Source organism: Limanda limanda, chromosome 5 (genome assembly GCF_963576545.1).
Source record: "Limanda limanda chromosome 5, fLimLim1.1, whole genome shotgun sequence".
NCBI lineage: Eukaryota > Metazoa > Chordata > Actinopteri > Pleuronectiformes > Pleuronectidae > Limanda > Limanda limanda.
The window spans coordinates 30,231,002-30,246,683 of record NC_083640.1 but is presented as its reverse complement, the minus strand read 5'-3'; positions in this window follow the sequence as shown (position 1 = coordinate 30,246,683).

Genomic DNA, 15,682 nt, shown 5'->3' with positions numbered 1-15,682 from the left:
GTCCCACAATGTTCTTGTTTATTTATACCCACCCCCTAACAATAAACAGCTGAGATGGAAGATTCATGTGAAGAGATGCTCTATGTTAAAGTGTTACAGAAAGGCTCAAACTGTAGCAATTTTCACTAAAGCAGGAAGCTGAATCTGTTAAACATCTGCTTATAATGTTTTCACAAAAATATTGGTCCACCAACAAAACCATTAGAGCCTATTATCCCTAGAGTCGTGCGCATTCGTTCCTAAAGTGAAGGAGCTGATTAATTAATACAACTTCTCACTTATCAATACTGTTGTTTTATCATCAAGCTCAAGTCCTGACATTCAACTGTTCAACCATTAAATGAGTTTCAACATATGAACAAAGTTTCTTTACCAGTAGGACTGTTCATTTTATTAACAAAAATAAAAAAATGTAAAAAATATTTGATTACAACCTCTTTCTCACATGATGGCCAAATTAGTGAAAACTGAATTGCTTAAATCATTGTTAATGATGTTGATATTATCGTAAATAGAGGTAGTGTTTAGAATGAAAACAGGTTAGGGAACCCCTAACCCTTTTTTTTCAAACCATGACATTATCCAAATGTCCTTCTTTAAATAGCTTCACTGCACATTTCAGGTCAGAAAACATGGGGAAGAAAAAGGACACATTGGAACAAAACAAAGCTTGATTGGAGAAAAACGGATTGACATTTGGATCCACTGCAAATATGCTGCAGATATTAACTGCTATGTTGCTCGTGGGTACAGCTTCACTGAAAATCAGATGTACAGTCAGTTAGTTGGCTAAACTTCAGTTAAGACAGGATTGTTAGAGAGTTAAACATGCTGTTCATGCTAAAACTTTGTGGTCATACATATTTGCTGGTCAGACCATGATGATCGAGTCTCTACAAGCTAAATATATATTAGCAACAGATTACTAGTACTGAAAACACACAAAATAGAATGTAGATGACTATACTTAACTCCGATGCTGTGTTAAACTTTTTGTACACTGTATGAGTGTAGCAGAATTGAAGACAACAAGACCACTAAGGTCTACAAGTAATAAAATCAACACAGTACTGACAAAGCCAACACTTAGAGGTGAGGATTAACTACAGGGCTGCTGGTTTTCATTTCGATTGATTAAAAGCTGGATCGCAATAGATCTGCTTATGTTGCTTCATCTTCTGTGACTCATTGTTTTATCCCTTTCAATCCATCCATCAAATTGTATTTGTATAGCCCATACTCACAAATCACAATTTGTCTCATAGGGCTTTAACAAGGTGTGACCTCCTCTGCCCTTAACCCTCAACAAGAGTAAAGAAAAACTACTAAAAAAACTTTCATCAGGGTAAAAAGAACGTAGAAACGTCAGAGAGAGCCACATGTGAGGTTCCTCTCCCGGGACGGACAGAAGTGCAATAGATGTCACATGTAAAGGATAACATCAGCAAGATAAGGGTATTTGCAGCATTGATTAGAATAAACACTTTTTCGCATAATGGAAGGTCAATGATGGGTTATTGTCAGTAATGGTGGAGTATCAGAGGAGAAATACTATATATCGAGCAATCTTGATGTAATCATAGTCCATGGTCAGCGGCCAGCAAGATCGGATGCCACCATAATCCACTATCCTTGTCTACTGCAGCCATCAGGATCGACCATCAGCTGTCACCTCGATCGTGCTCCACCACAATTATCAGATGCCAACACGATACAGGATCCGCAATTATGATCAAGTGTATTTTCAATTACTAAATATTTTGCTTATATTTTTAACACCAGTGCAAAGCTTAATTTGTACTCATACAACCTGCTCTTTTGCAGCTTGTCAGTTTACCAATTTCTTTTCCAAATCTGAAGAAATGATCTCCTGAGCTATCGTGGTCAGTAAGGTACCCTCGTATTGTATGGATATACAAACAAAGAGAAAACACCCTGAAAACATGCCTCACACTGTAGCCAGTTTGGAGGCATAAAGATCGTTGACAAAATGAACAACTTCAAATTGGTTGTTCATTAACAAGTATTGCTTCCAGTAGATTCAAAGACTCTAAACATACAGCTGATACAGCAAAGGGTCCTCTGATAGGATCATTTTTTTTATGTAAGTCCAGTTCATGTGACTGAGGTCTACGTTCCAAATTCTTATAACTGCTTTTGTTAACTTTGTTTAGCTTGGCTTATATTGCACATCCATAATGTAATGTAGGAGAACGTTTTCATAAGAATGTGAAAATGCAAAACCAGAGCAGGCACAGCAGAGATATTCTGATTGTTAATCCCAAGTATGCCTCAAGTTTTCAAGACACTGGGTCCCATAATACCCATATTTCATTATCATGTGACAGTAGATCAAATATTTACTTAATTACAGTACTCCAGCGAATTAACTTAGATTCTTTCCACCTCTGGCTTTGAATGCCTGCAGAGTTGATGGTGGGTAGCCATGACCACCTAAGTATGTGTGGTACATATATTTCAGGATATCCAGGAAGAAATTTCACGACCTTTGAGTAATTTGTTTTACGTCAAATATGGCTTTTTATTCAAAACACTCTCATTTATGATTTTAGTTGGCTTAATAAAATATCAGTTTGAACTGTTTTTTATATTGTGAACTGCTACATAATCAAATATCCCCCTTTCAATTATTGTTTTCATTGTAGCATTCCTGTGTTTTTTCAAGTGGACCTGCATGTACAGTTACTTAAAGTTTAGATCTTGCAGAGGAAGATTAACTTTGTGTTGACATTATGCAGTTGCATGTGAGTTGGGAAACAGTGGCATCCAGGCGGGATGTTTGTAGTGATGCCTGAGCTTTGATTGGCATCAATGTTGTAAACATCACAAAAGGAGCCAGTCAGCATTCGCCTCAACAAAGAAAGCTCATTTTGGCCATTTCCCTAATACCCTATCAGAAAGTCTATGATGTTGATTTGGACATTATCCATCTGCATCTGTTGACTTGGGTGACGTCAAAACCCTTTTATCAGATAGAATTCTCACACTCTCCATGGCCAAGTTGACAATTTGCAATGGAATGCATCCCCTCTCAGCTTTGGAAGAAATGTCTTCCTTCCTTCTTTACTTTATACTTCCTTTCTCATTAGTGCCGTACGTTCCTTATACTTGTTTTACTTTCCTTCAGCATGCCAGGCTGTTTTTTTAAATATTTTTCAAGCAATCATGCATCTTCACTTGATTTTAACATAATTTGAAAAGTAGTTTTAAAAAGGTATGATTAAAACACATTCAATTTCAATTAAATGTGTCTTATACAGTCAAAGAGCACAACCATTTGAACTCAGCAGTTTCTATTCCATATCAACAATAAAATTGTATGTCTGATCAAATGAAATACAAAGTGCTATGCTATGCATCACAGAACTAGTTTCAAAGTCCTCTAAGTGATAAAGAGATTACAAAAAAGCACTATACAGTGACATTCAGCTTTGCAAAACTGACAACCTCACTGCTACAGTGAGTAGGAAGTTGTGCACATCCACTGCACCTTATTTTTCACTAAAAAATTGTTTAAGCTCCAGCTCACAACCTTTGCATTAGACACAGAGGTATTCCATTCACCCTTAGTACAAAAGCAAAGGATGTATTACACAAACTTTTAAACTATTATTTAAAATGCAACTACCAATAGCTGTGATCGAAGTAAATTCTTAAATCACCGATTGAAAATTATAGAACCCTAACCCATTAATTAAAAAAATGTATGTAAAACAGGAATAGTGGGATCAGGGTAGTGGATGGACAGTGAAACACACTGGATACCTCATTCAATATACAATGTTGTATTTAAGATATAAATCTAGCAAATAAAGCAACACAGTTTATTCTGTCACCTTCACGTATGTCCAGGCAGTTGGACTCTAGCGGCCTTTCGTTTATAACCAAAGGTGCCACATAAATACTGCCATTAAACACAAGAACCCACACAACACCACAGTGAGGTGTCATAGCAACACAGACAAACTGCATAGTCTAAGAACATCTAACTTGATTTTATCTCTCTATCTTTCTCTCTTTGTGTGTGTGTGTGTGCATCTGAATTAACATGGATTGGAGTCACATGCCCTCACAGTTTTGACTTTAGATCACACAATTAAAAAAGATGTTTCAAATTGTTTTTCAGACAATTATAGTAGGACTGAGGCACTGATAAGGACATTATCAAGTTGTTTCTATTGATGAAATAAATGTTTCTCAAATAAAGGTCTTGGCACGGCTCAAATTAATGTTATAGTGCTATAATGTCAAAATCGATCCAGTCCCCATGCCCACTGCCTGGGATGAGTAATGTTAGGTATTTATGTTAGGTATTTGTTAAACTTAATAAATGTATAATTATAATATGGTCTCCGTCTGCATCGTGCAAATAAATATGTGGGATATTAGGACTTTTACCCAGTGTTTAGTTTGGTGTGACAAACCTCTTTGAGAAGGCCACTTCCTGCAGGAGCCTGAGATTCACCTCACCTGGAATGGCTGAACTATAGCTGTTAGCATTCAGCCAGTCCAATCTCCCTCATCGATTCCACAGTGTTTGGTGTTGTTTCTAATTTCATTCCGTTTTATTCCATGTCTTTGAATAAACTTATTTTTACTTCATCCAGCCTTGAGTTGGGTGGTGATAACATTAATCGGATTTATACATATAAAATTGCTTTGCAAATCTTTATTTATTTTAACATATGGATGGGGCATACACAAGTGAATCAAAGTGTGTTTCCATAGCACACCAAGGATGTCTGGTTGAGCCTACTCTAAATCTGAGATCAGTTCAGAGATGGAACAAGGTGAGATGGAGTGCTGATGCCTTTAGCCGCTCAGTTAAATAACTGGATCTTTTGGCTAAAAAGTAAGGATTTTCTAGTCTAATTTCCACTCAAATTGGTCTACACTAAAGGTCACATTCATCCAGTCTTACATACATATATACAGCACCACTATACGCAGCACTTTTCTGTCACACATCTTACACACACTGACGGCACAGCCATCTGGGTTTTTTTGGGGTTCAGTATTGTTTAACCTTTTACCATATCCAGGGCCATTTTTTATAGCATTTATTGAGGGTCATACCAATTTTTTGACTAGGCTGACTGGAACTGTTTGACTTTGGTAATGCATTGGGTGTCAGATGGTAGTGATGATGATGCTACACGCAACTGGTTTTCAAGGTTTGTGTCATTTATTATTAAATGACAAAAAGCTGACATTAAAAAGCACAGTAAACTCCCAAGATAATCTCATTTATTCTCACATGGGCTCATTCGGATAATTACATTTTCATATATGGCCCCTCTGGTTAATTTCAGGAGATAAGATGCAGGTTCAGATTGAATAAAGACATATGACCTTGGCTTTTAGGACATACATAGAGTTTGTAGAACTCAGGTGAAGGTGGTTGTTGTAGCTTTGAGGTTGTCATTTTGCAGCTCATTTATTCCCTGTTCCAAATTACACTGCTTAATTAATATGTTTGCTTCCTTTTACTTCTCATGTCTTCTTTTGAAAACTCTTGGTTTATTCGTAAGCCATAGCAGGCTTTTGTTCTTGCAGATGAAATGTACAGTGTTATCTGTTTGGGCTTGCTACAGTATGCACGGCTTGTAAAGACAGTAATTCCTTCCTCAACTCTGCAGTTATTCATTGTTTAACAGGATGAGAGAGAAAAACTGGATGGTTTTCTTGTTTTATTTTATGTCACATCATTAGTCTGGCTTTGATGGTTCTTTAAGAAAAACTACTCCACTAATTCTCTTTATAATTGAGTTTTAGCCTCTTAGCTAAGAGGGTCGGTGGTTTGATCCCAGTCTTCTCAAACTGCATGCCAAAGTGTCCCTGGGCGAGATACCGAACCCTGAATTTGCATAGAAAAGGGCTGCCCATAGATGCACTGTATGAATGTGGGTGTGGATGGGTGAATGTCAATAACCTGTACTGTAAATCACTTTGAGTGGTCATCAAGACTAGAAAAGCGCTATGTTGTTAGGTTACACTCCTGTCCACCAAGAACCAAAATCTGTAAGGAACTAACCAGTGGCGACTGGTGATAACATTTATTTGGGGGGCCCAGTGTTGCCACATGACAATCCTGTAGCCTTCATCGAGCTGCTGAGCAAGACTGCCACAAAAATGTAGCCTAAATGTGTCCAAGTTACTGTGGCAACTCTCATGCCATTTGCATTTTTTCGAGAGATGTTTTAGGTCTCGCATCCGATCGTCGTCCACAGTACCTCTGTGCCGGCACTTTGAAGCAGCAAACAGAAAAACAATAAAAGACATTACTTACACCACTTCCAGTTAGTCAACTCTGTTTCTCATAACAAGAGCGGGTGAAGCCCGGGTGAAATCTCATCCGCATCACTTGCTGCTGAATCTGTAAATCGAGTCAGTCCGATCCAAACTCCTCTATCCAGTTTTCTTTTTGGGGTTGTTTTTGTAAAGAAATCAGATTTGCCACAATTCCATTTTAACTCGCCATATATTTGTTAGTCATCTCACAGCAAAAGTTTAGAGAAAGGCTGATGTGCCTAAAACTAAATCAATACCTATTCGCTGTAAATAAAAGTGGTAGTGTCTGGGGCGTAGAGAGCTGTGTCCCGAGGAAAATCTGCAACAATCAATTAAAGAGTAGCCTCAGGTCCCGTACTTGCCAAGTTTAAGGAACCACATATACTTCCATTTGTCCAGCACCCCACACCAGGAAGTATAAGCATTTAGACAGAAATTAACCAAATACTATTTGAAAACAACATATATTTAATGCTCACAGGCACTTGCGGTCTGCCAAGCGCATGAGGATCAATCAGCTACCAGCTCTACACTGTGCTAACTGATCCTCTGCGGTGCAGGTCAAGGTGCTCTCCCAGCCCCCTCACCTCCACACTATTATTATCTAATGAAATAGTGTTTAACATTTTTATACAGGCTATTTTGTCTCATGCAGGATGTTGGAGAAGGGGGGGCGCCCCAGCACCCCACATTAACCAGCCGCCACTGGAACTACCTATTATACATAATGATACTCCTCAGAACACTATCTCTTCATTTAAGGCAGTCATTCTTTACCAGACAAATAGAACACAGACACATATCTGTCCGGACCAAGCTCCTTTATCCAGTTTTTTTTCTCTTATTAAACTCAGATAAAAACAGAGGCTATAATACTTGGCCGTAAACACCTTAGAGAGACATTATCTAATGATATAGCTGCGCTAGACGACATTGCCCTTGCTTCCAATGAAACAGTCAGGAACTTGGGAGTGATCTTCGATCCTGATTTGTCCTTCAACTCACACTGAAAACAAATTTCTAGGACCGCCTTTTTCCACTTATGTAACATCTCAAAAATCTGACACGTCCTTTCTCAAAAAGATGCAGAAAAACTAGTCAACGCCTTTGTTACATTCAGACTTGATGTTATTCGTTATTATCAGGCTCCAGCAGTAAGTCGTTAAAGACTCTGCAGCTGGTCCAAAATGCTGCAGCACGTGTCCTGAAGAGAACTAAGAAAAGAGAGCACATTTCTCCAGTATTAGCATCGCTTCACTGGCTTCTGGTTAAATCTAGAATAGAATTTAAAATTCTCCTCTTCACCTTCAAGGGCCCTTAATAATATGGCATTATACCTCAAAGAGCTGATAGTACCATATCAACCCACTAGAGAACTGCGCTCTCCCAGAATCTCCCTTTATGATAAAGCTTATAGTTAGAGCTGGTCCAGGCTTGTCTTAGACCTGCTCTTAGTTATGCTGCTATAGGTCTAGAATGTCGGGGGACACATGACACACAGAGCTTCTCTTCCAAACTTCTCCTTCCTCTTCTCCCTCCTTATCACATTAAAGAAATTCATATCTCATCAATACACATTACTGACCTGACTTCTTCCCCGCAGTCCCTTTACCTTATCGGCCGCAGATCCTGACCGTGGCCACATCGTGGATTATGATGGTGGATCGTGTATCAGAGGTCGTGATCATAATTGTGGATCGTGCATCGTGTTGGCATCTGTTAGTGGTGGTGGACCACGATCGAGGTGACAGCTGATGGTGGATCCTGATGCCCGCAGTGGACAATAATTGTGGACTATAGTGGCATCCGATCGTGATGGTGGATCCTGATCGTGGTGGCTGCTGACCATGGAATATGATTACTATAAGACTGCTTGATATACAATATGTCTCCTCAGATACTCATTCATTACTGACAATACTCCTTCAATTCATTGACATTCCATTATGCTACAAAGTGTTTATTGTAATCAATGCTGCAAATACTCTTATATTTCTGATATTCTCCTTTACACTTGACATCTATTGCTCTTCTGTCCGTCCTGGGAGAGGAATCCTCACATGTGGCTCTCTCTGAGGTTTCTACGTTCTTTTTATCCCGTTAAAGGTTTTTTTTAGTAGTTTTTCCTTACTCTTGTTGAGGGTTAAAGGCAGAGGAGGTTACACCTTGTTAAATCCCTATGAGACAAATTGTGATTTGTGAATATGGGCTGCACAAATAAAATTTGATTGATTGATTGATTGACATATTATTCTACTTAGTGATTTACTGAGTAGATGATCATACAAATCAACCAAATCTTATTTGTGACATACCACAAAAGTTACTGAAAAAAAAGAAGCTTGTTACCATGCAAAAAGAGTTTACATAAAATCTTTAAAATTCCATTCTGGTTTCACTGACAGGTGGATACAGAGGATATCAGATTACTTAAGTGACTCAAAAACAAGGTCAAACAGCAGGCATAGGGAATACAAAAATGTACAAGCCTTCCCAATCTGATTGCCGAAGTGTTCTTAGGCAACATACTGAACCCCGAATTGCCCCTCATAGAAAAAAGTGCTGCCCATAGAAGTCCCCCAACAGCTATGTGAAAGAGCGGGATTGGAAATCCAGGTTGTTTCACCTAATAGTTATTTCTGAATGCTTTCCAAGTAAAAAAAATTGTACTGTTTGTTTAACAATGAATATGAACTAATTTTCTTTGCTATTTAAACACATAATAGTAAGATGTGCGTCTATCCTTTCTACGGTCAGCATACAGTTTAATCTGGCTTTAACCATCTGTGCCATCTGTGCCAATTTGTACTCTAGATATGTGTCTTCTCATTAATACATCAAAGTCAGTTGAAGTGAAATGTTTATTGTGTTAATCTTGGAGAGCATCAAGGATAAATTGCTCCCTCATGTTTTCCAAATCTGCACATCAACACGACAGCACTGGCTGCTCATTTCCCCTGCACTTAACATCTCATGGGAGGACTGAGGAAAGGGAAACATGCAGTGCTCTGAAACCTTATCAGTTATTGCCTGACTAAAGCAGGCAGCAAATAAGCAGTGTGTCACTGAAAACACTGCTGAGAGCAAAGACAGTCAATCAGTATGGATGCTGTTTTTATTTTAATAATAAAAGTATAATAATAAAGAAATTACCCTGTTGACATCAGTGCCCTGTGTACTCTGATACCTTGTATGAGAAGAGCACAGTTCCACCAAGGGCAAATAATCCTACATCTCTTTTGAGATTACTCAACAATTTCTTCAACCTCTTTTCTCACAATTACGGGTTTATTTGCTAACTCAAAAACAAGACTAGAGATAATAATGAACATGAATATAAACCCAAACACGACACTCAAGTATATTATCGAGCATCCTGCTGGCTGTCTGAAGCAGTTACTGGAGGACTGTGAGATGTGACAGTCTACAAGAGGACAGGTGAATCCATAATATGCGAGTCCTCTTTTTGAATGGAGCCGGGCAGGCTGTGCCAATGTGAGAGAGATGTTTCCAAGGAATATATAAAGTAAAAATTCATCCACTTTTCACACTGTCTTATCTTTCATTCACCCCCCACTCTCTCCCTCTCTCTCTCTTTCTCTCTTTCTCTCTTTCTCTCTTTCTCTCTTTCTCTCTCTCTCTCTCTTTCTCTCTCTCTCTCTCTCTCTCCCTCTCTCTCTCTCTTTCTCTCTCTCTCTCTCTCTCTCTCTCTCTCTCTCTCTCTCTCTCTCTCTCTCTCTCTCTCTCTCTGTCACTCTCACAAACACACAAAATACCTTAACTCCATCAAATACATAAAATCTGTAGGAGATTTTTAACATCTAGGATAAGCTGTTGTAACACATAGCACTCATGGGGATAATCAGTCTAAATGTAAAAATAGCCTACTCATAACCAGTTTGAGAGTGCTCATGTGGCCATTGTTGTGAGAATTGCCCACAGCTGCCTCCGCACCAACGGTAACCAAGGAAACAGTGTATTATGCTTACTAGCCTAGCAGTTTCCTCTTAACTTGTTACTTTGACAACAGGAATGTCAATTAGCCCTGCTCTAAAAGAAAAAGTTTGACCGTCTTTTGTTTGCTACATCATTTCTTGTAAGGGTGATTGGAGCTGCAATAACTAAATGCAGTTTACTGTGCTATAAATCAACATGGCTTCTCATTAACTAAGTTCAACTGGCCCCTTAAGGCATGCATTCCAACCTGATGCTAAAACATGTCAACATGTCTTCCTCTGTTAATGTGTTTTTTGTATGAATGTACTGTGTATTATATACTGCCTTCTCTTGTTCCCCACCCTGTCCTCTCCATTTTGTTGTTTCCTTTGTGTAATGAAAAGGGAACTTTCACCCACATGTGACTTTCTTAAGGACTGTTTTAAAGCTTTGAAGTTGAAAGGTTAGCTCTCCTGCCTGTTTGTTAAATAAAATAATGGATATACAAAATAAACCACTGTTACAATAAGACATTAACACATTTACATGTATCTAAAATGTGCAGAACCCAAAGTGTAGCCTGAGGTTCATCAAACATACCTTTAAAACCACAGGGGGAAGATTTATGAAACACAGATGAGAGCTCAGCTGTCTCAGTTCATTGTAATATACAAATACTCACCTTAACCTACAGGCATTAAACCACTTCAGTACTTGACATGCCTTTCTCTTAAATAAGACAGCATTCCTTTGTCAAATTGCCTTTCATGGCTTGTCATTCACTATTGGTTGCAGCACCACTGAGACACAGCATGCTGAGCCCACAGGTGGGCGATGGATAAATCATACGCACATGCTTCACTGTTTGAAAAAATCAGTCAGATAGCCAGCAGATTCTGATTCTCCTACATTCAGCCGTGGAAGTAATGTGTGCAGGAGGTTACCTTCATCTAGGCCAGTGGAGTTCAAATTCTGTAAGAGAACCGAATCAAATATTCCCCCTCTCTTTTACTACAATCTTTCTAAAGCCTCTCTCGTAATGCAGATTTTTCTTTGAGATCATTACATTTGGCTGAATCATGTAGGAAGAATGTCTGTGGCTTGCAAATATATTTCCAAGCTTCATATGGCGTTCACATTATGATATTGTCAACACAGTTTCAGCCATATAATGCTTGCCTGTTATCCATATGTATATGTCTTCACAGCGTTATTTATATCCGTAGTACTAGTTATACAGTTATACAGCAAAAGTGAGGTAAACAGCTCTAATGTGGAAAATAATATTATAAAGAAGGATTGACTGTTCATCTGCTTTTTAAAATCTATTTCAAAGTTAAAGCCTTTGATAAAGACATGAGTGAATCCACTGTATATCATAACTCGTCAATTTCATCATTAATCTGCTTCCAAACATTAAACAACTAGTAGTATCTTTCCTTTTCAGTTGGCTCACATGCTCCATGTACTGGAAGTTCAGACTTATCTGACATACGTAGAATCTCCGATCCAAATTTAATCAAATGATCCCTTTCACAGTGTTTGATTTTATTAATTTTGTGTTACAATGCCTACCCTGGTTCCCTATGTGGTCTTTATATCTTTGTCACAACATTCAATTTAGATTTTATGATAAAGTGTTGCAGCTCACAAATGTTCGTGCCTTTTCAGATACATGATCAATATGGGAATTGTAAAAACATTTACATGATGAGGCTTATGGCTTATGGGCTTATGACTTTCATTAAACTAAAAGTAACTGATAGCATCAGTTGAACAGCATTATTTTTATTGGGTGAATTGTTTCTGCTGGTCGCTGAATGGTGACAGTATATTTCCTGTCTACCTCTTCAGTACTGTCCAAAAAAGCCCAAAAAGTAAAACTAACACGACTTGTTTCTGTAGTGTCGTAGTATGCACACAAAGATGAGATTAATGTGGATTTTCTGATGGGACTTTTACACGGCAGGTGAGTTACCACAGGGATGTTGGGAATGTAGGAATAAGGAATGTGAGCCCTGTTTTTCTTCTATCCCCCATGTCTTCCCTAAGAGAAAGCAACAACTAGCAGGAGAATTAAGGCTTGTTTGTTTTGTCTTGCAAATGTTTAGGAATTGGCTCTTCTGTTTGAGAAAAACACAATTTCAAGTCTCTCTTGTGTTTTAGTCCACAGGACTTCTGATATGTCCAGTACAACCCCGAGGAAATCCAAACATGATGCCCCCTGGAGATTCAGCAGAGGAATGTGGAATGTGTACATATTTAGTTAAAGTGTGTAATAAGAGCACATGCTGGTCCCCTAAAGTCAGCATTCTACAACATACGATATTAAATATACAATTCAAAGAATCAAGTACGGATTAGATTGTTTACATTGTGTAAATATGCTGTGACATTATAGTTTATTACATTGGCAATAAACTGCTACAGTACTTAAAGTCACAGAAACCATGGCAACTACAATTTATTGGTCACAGTGTGTAAATAATGATGACAAAAGATGTTAACATCACTAGCAAAATAGGCAGCATACATACATACAATTTCATAGCAAGTCTGAAATCAGTAAGCTGAATTTATAGCCATAACCTTTACTATTGTTATTAATTATTATTATTAATTTATGAGTCTGTTCAGATACAAAATGTGATACTATTAACTTCCAAGTGTGTCACTGAATGAAATGAATAATAACCTTCACCAGGTAAACAGCCACTCCTTATTGTACCAGTACATGTATTACTGGTGCCGCCTGTTGAAATGTTTAGCTCTAAAATTAAGTTCTAAAATCTGTAAATAAAAAAGGGGTGATTAACTTGGTATTAATAAAACTTTATTATGTATTTCATGTGTTAAGGAGGAAAGATGTTTTAGGCTGAACTTTTTTCAGGTGTGACTCTTGTCTTGAACCAAAAGGTTAAATCCTTTTAGAATTCTAAATCCCTCTAGCTGGGACTCATTCAAGCAAGAGTACATATTGGTGAAACCTATCAATGAAAGAAGCTGGCAATAGTTACATTACATGGGTTAAAAATAATACAGAAGAGGCAGAAGTATCAAAAGCACAAACAAAATCCTACTTAAATGAAGAGCTGTTTGTAAATAAACTCATGTCTGGGACAGCCAGAGCCATTTCCTGTATTTACACAAGAAAAGTTTTACATCTCAAACTGTGTTCAACAATGTGTCCCTCTGGAAAGAGCTTCCTTTATAAACATCTGGACATGATGCACAATAATCTATCCGTGTGTGCATAGATGCCTGCCTCATGTCTAACAGTGTTCTGAGAGGAACTAACACAATAATTCATCTCAGGAGTGAATAAGTGTTTTGCTCCAAGTGAAATATATGATACATTAATGAGACAGCTGCAAACTCAGTCACATCAACACTCAGAGAACATATATGTGATATGAAATGAAAGGTACAGTGTGTAAGATTTAGGTGAAAGTAGGTGAAACATTTTACGAATTGTTGTTTTATCTACCCTAGAATGGGCCCTTTATATTTAAATACTTTATATTTACATTGGGAGAGGGTCCTCTCTACGGAGGCCGCCATGTTTTTTACAGTAGTCCAAATTTGACAAACGAAACACCTTCTGAATTTTAATGACAAATAAAGCTACCACAGGTTGTCTTTCATGTTTGTTTTAGGGCAGGGTGAGGTGAGGGGTATTCAGCTTCAACATGAAACTTCACCATTAGATGTCACCAAATTCTACACACTGAACCTTTAAGCGGATAAAACATAAGTGATTTCATAAAAATTATAAATATAAATATTTGTATACATTTTGGGCATCTTGACACAATATAAAACTGGTCTCTAAAGTTGAAAAATAAGGGGTGTGCTGCAGAGAGGTATCTATAGTACAGTAATTTGCAGTTCAGAGCTACATTAACAAGTGCTAACACAGAGACGCAGATTGAAAATAATTATTTTGGTTTACTCTTTTGTCGTTTGTATGGCTGAGAAAGCTCCACTGGCACAAAGGATATCTGGCTTCAGTGCTCAGTCTCAGTTTGATAGATCATGGTTTGCGTCAAAATAGATGCAACATTAACTATATGTGCAAAGGCTTTCTGGCAGGATGCTTTGAAGGCTAACGTCTACCGTGTGCAGTTTTGTGATAACAGACCTAAGATGAAGTCCAGGTGGTAACTACAAGAATGCATACCTCCAATAAGGATTAACAGGCCCCTTAAAATTCAATCAAGCTACCCCAAATTGCACACACTCACAGAGATCAGTCCTCAAAGCATGCCTCCTCAAGATATCAGCATTTTTTACTGAGAAACTCACAAATCTTGAGTGTTTTCCTCATTGGCCCATATCCCACTCTTCCACCAAGGTTCAATGAAATATGTTCAGTAGTTTATTTGTAATCCTGATTAAAGATAGACATACAGAAATGAAAAAATAACCATGGCAGAGTTAATGAGGGGAGGAAAAGGTTAGGTAATATATACAGGTATTGCTGAATGGTATAGTTTCAATAAAATTACTAAGTTGAATTGAACCAATACTAGTTGTTCTAGTAAATAACAGTGAATAAGACATCAGTGAGAGAGATATCTGCATGGCTGATCTGTGCCACTCACAGATACTGTCGACGTTCGAGGGCTGTAGCCTCATGCACTTCTTCCACTCCTGATGAGCTGACCTCTTGAGTGCTCTTTAGTCATTTGTGCCAAAAGAGAAAGACGTTAACAGTGCAGGCATGCATGAGTAAACAGTGGCACAGAGATGGAACCATCTGAAGAACACGTTTTTCACCCTGGCTTTGTTAGGTGTCACTCCTGGTTGGAAACATGTGTCCACACAGCAGCAAGTGCCTGGGAAATGTCAACAAATACTCCTCCCCCCCATCCTAACTTGACAGGCCACCAGTAAACTGTAAATTTTGTTCAAACAGTTACCATCACACTTTTCTTCACAGCAGGCGTCAAGATGCTGTGAACTTTACACAGTCGGGACACCCTAATGTTTCAGGGAAATGGTCTTGTTACGGCAATCCTGCAATTGTCCATCTGCGAGAACGGCTGATTTGGAGCGGAACACATGAGTGCTCAGAGCAAATACACAGAGGCAACATGAGAGGAGCTGATGTACAATATAGTAGTGGTACACAGGCTAATAAGACGTAAGCTTGACTTACTGCTGGAATGTCTCACTGTTATGATAAACTGCTAGAGAAAAGGTTATATCAGTATTTGTTGAAGCATTTTTATACCTCCTCTCCTCTCTGTGCTGAACTCACCAAATGTAAGAGACTGATGAAGTGGGTCCAACTTATTCTCTAAACTATGTAAAAGTAAGTAAATGTAAATGTGAAAAACTATACATTTGAGTTGTATTGTGTTAATGAAGTGCACAGTAGACAGAGGAGTAACTGACTTCCAACCTCAATTAGATTTATGTAAAATGTAAA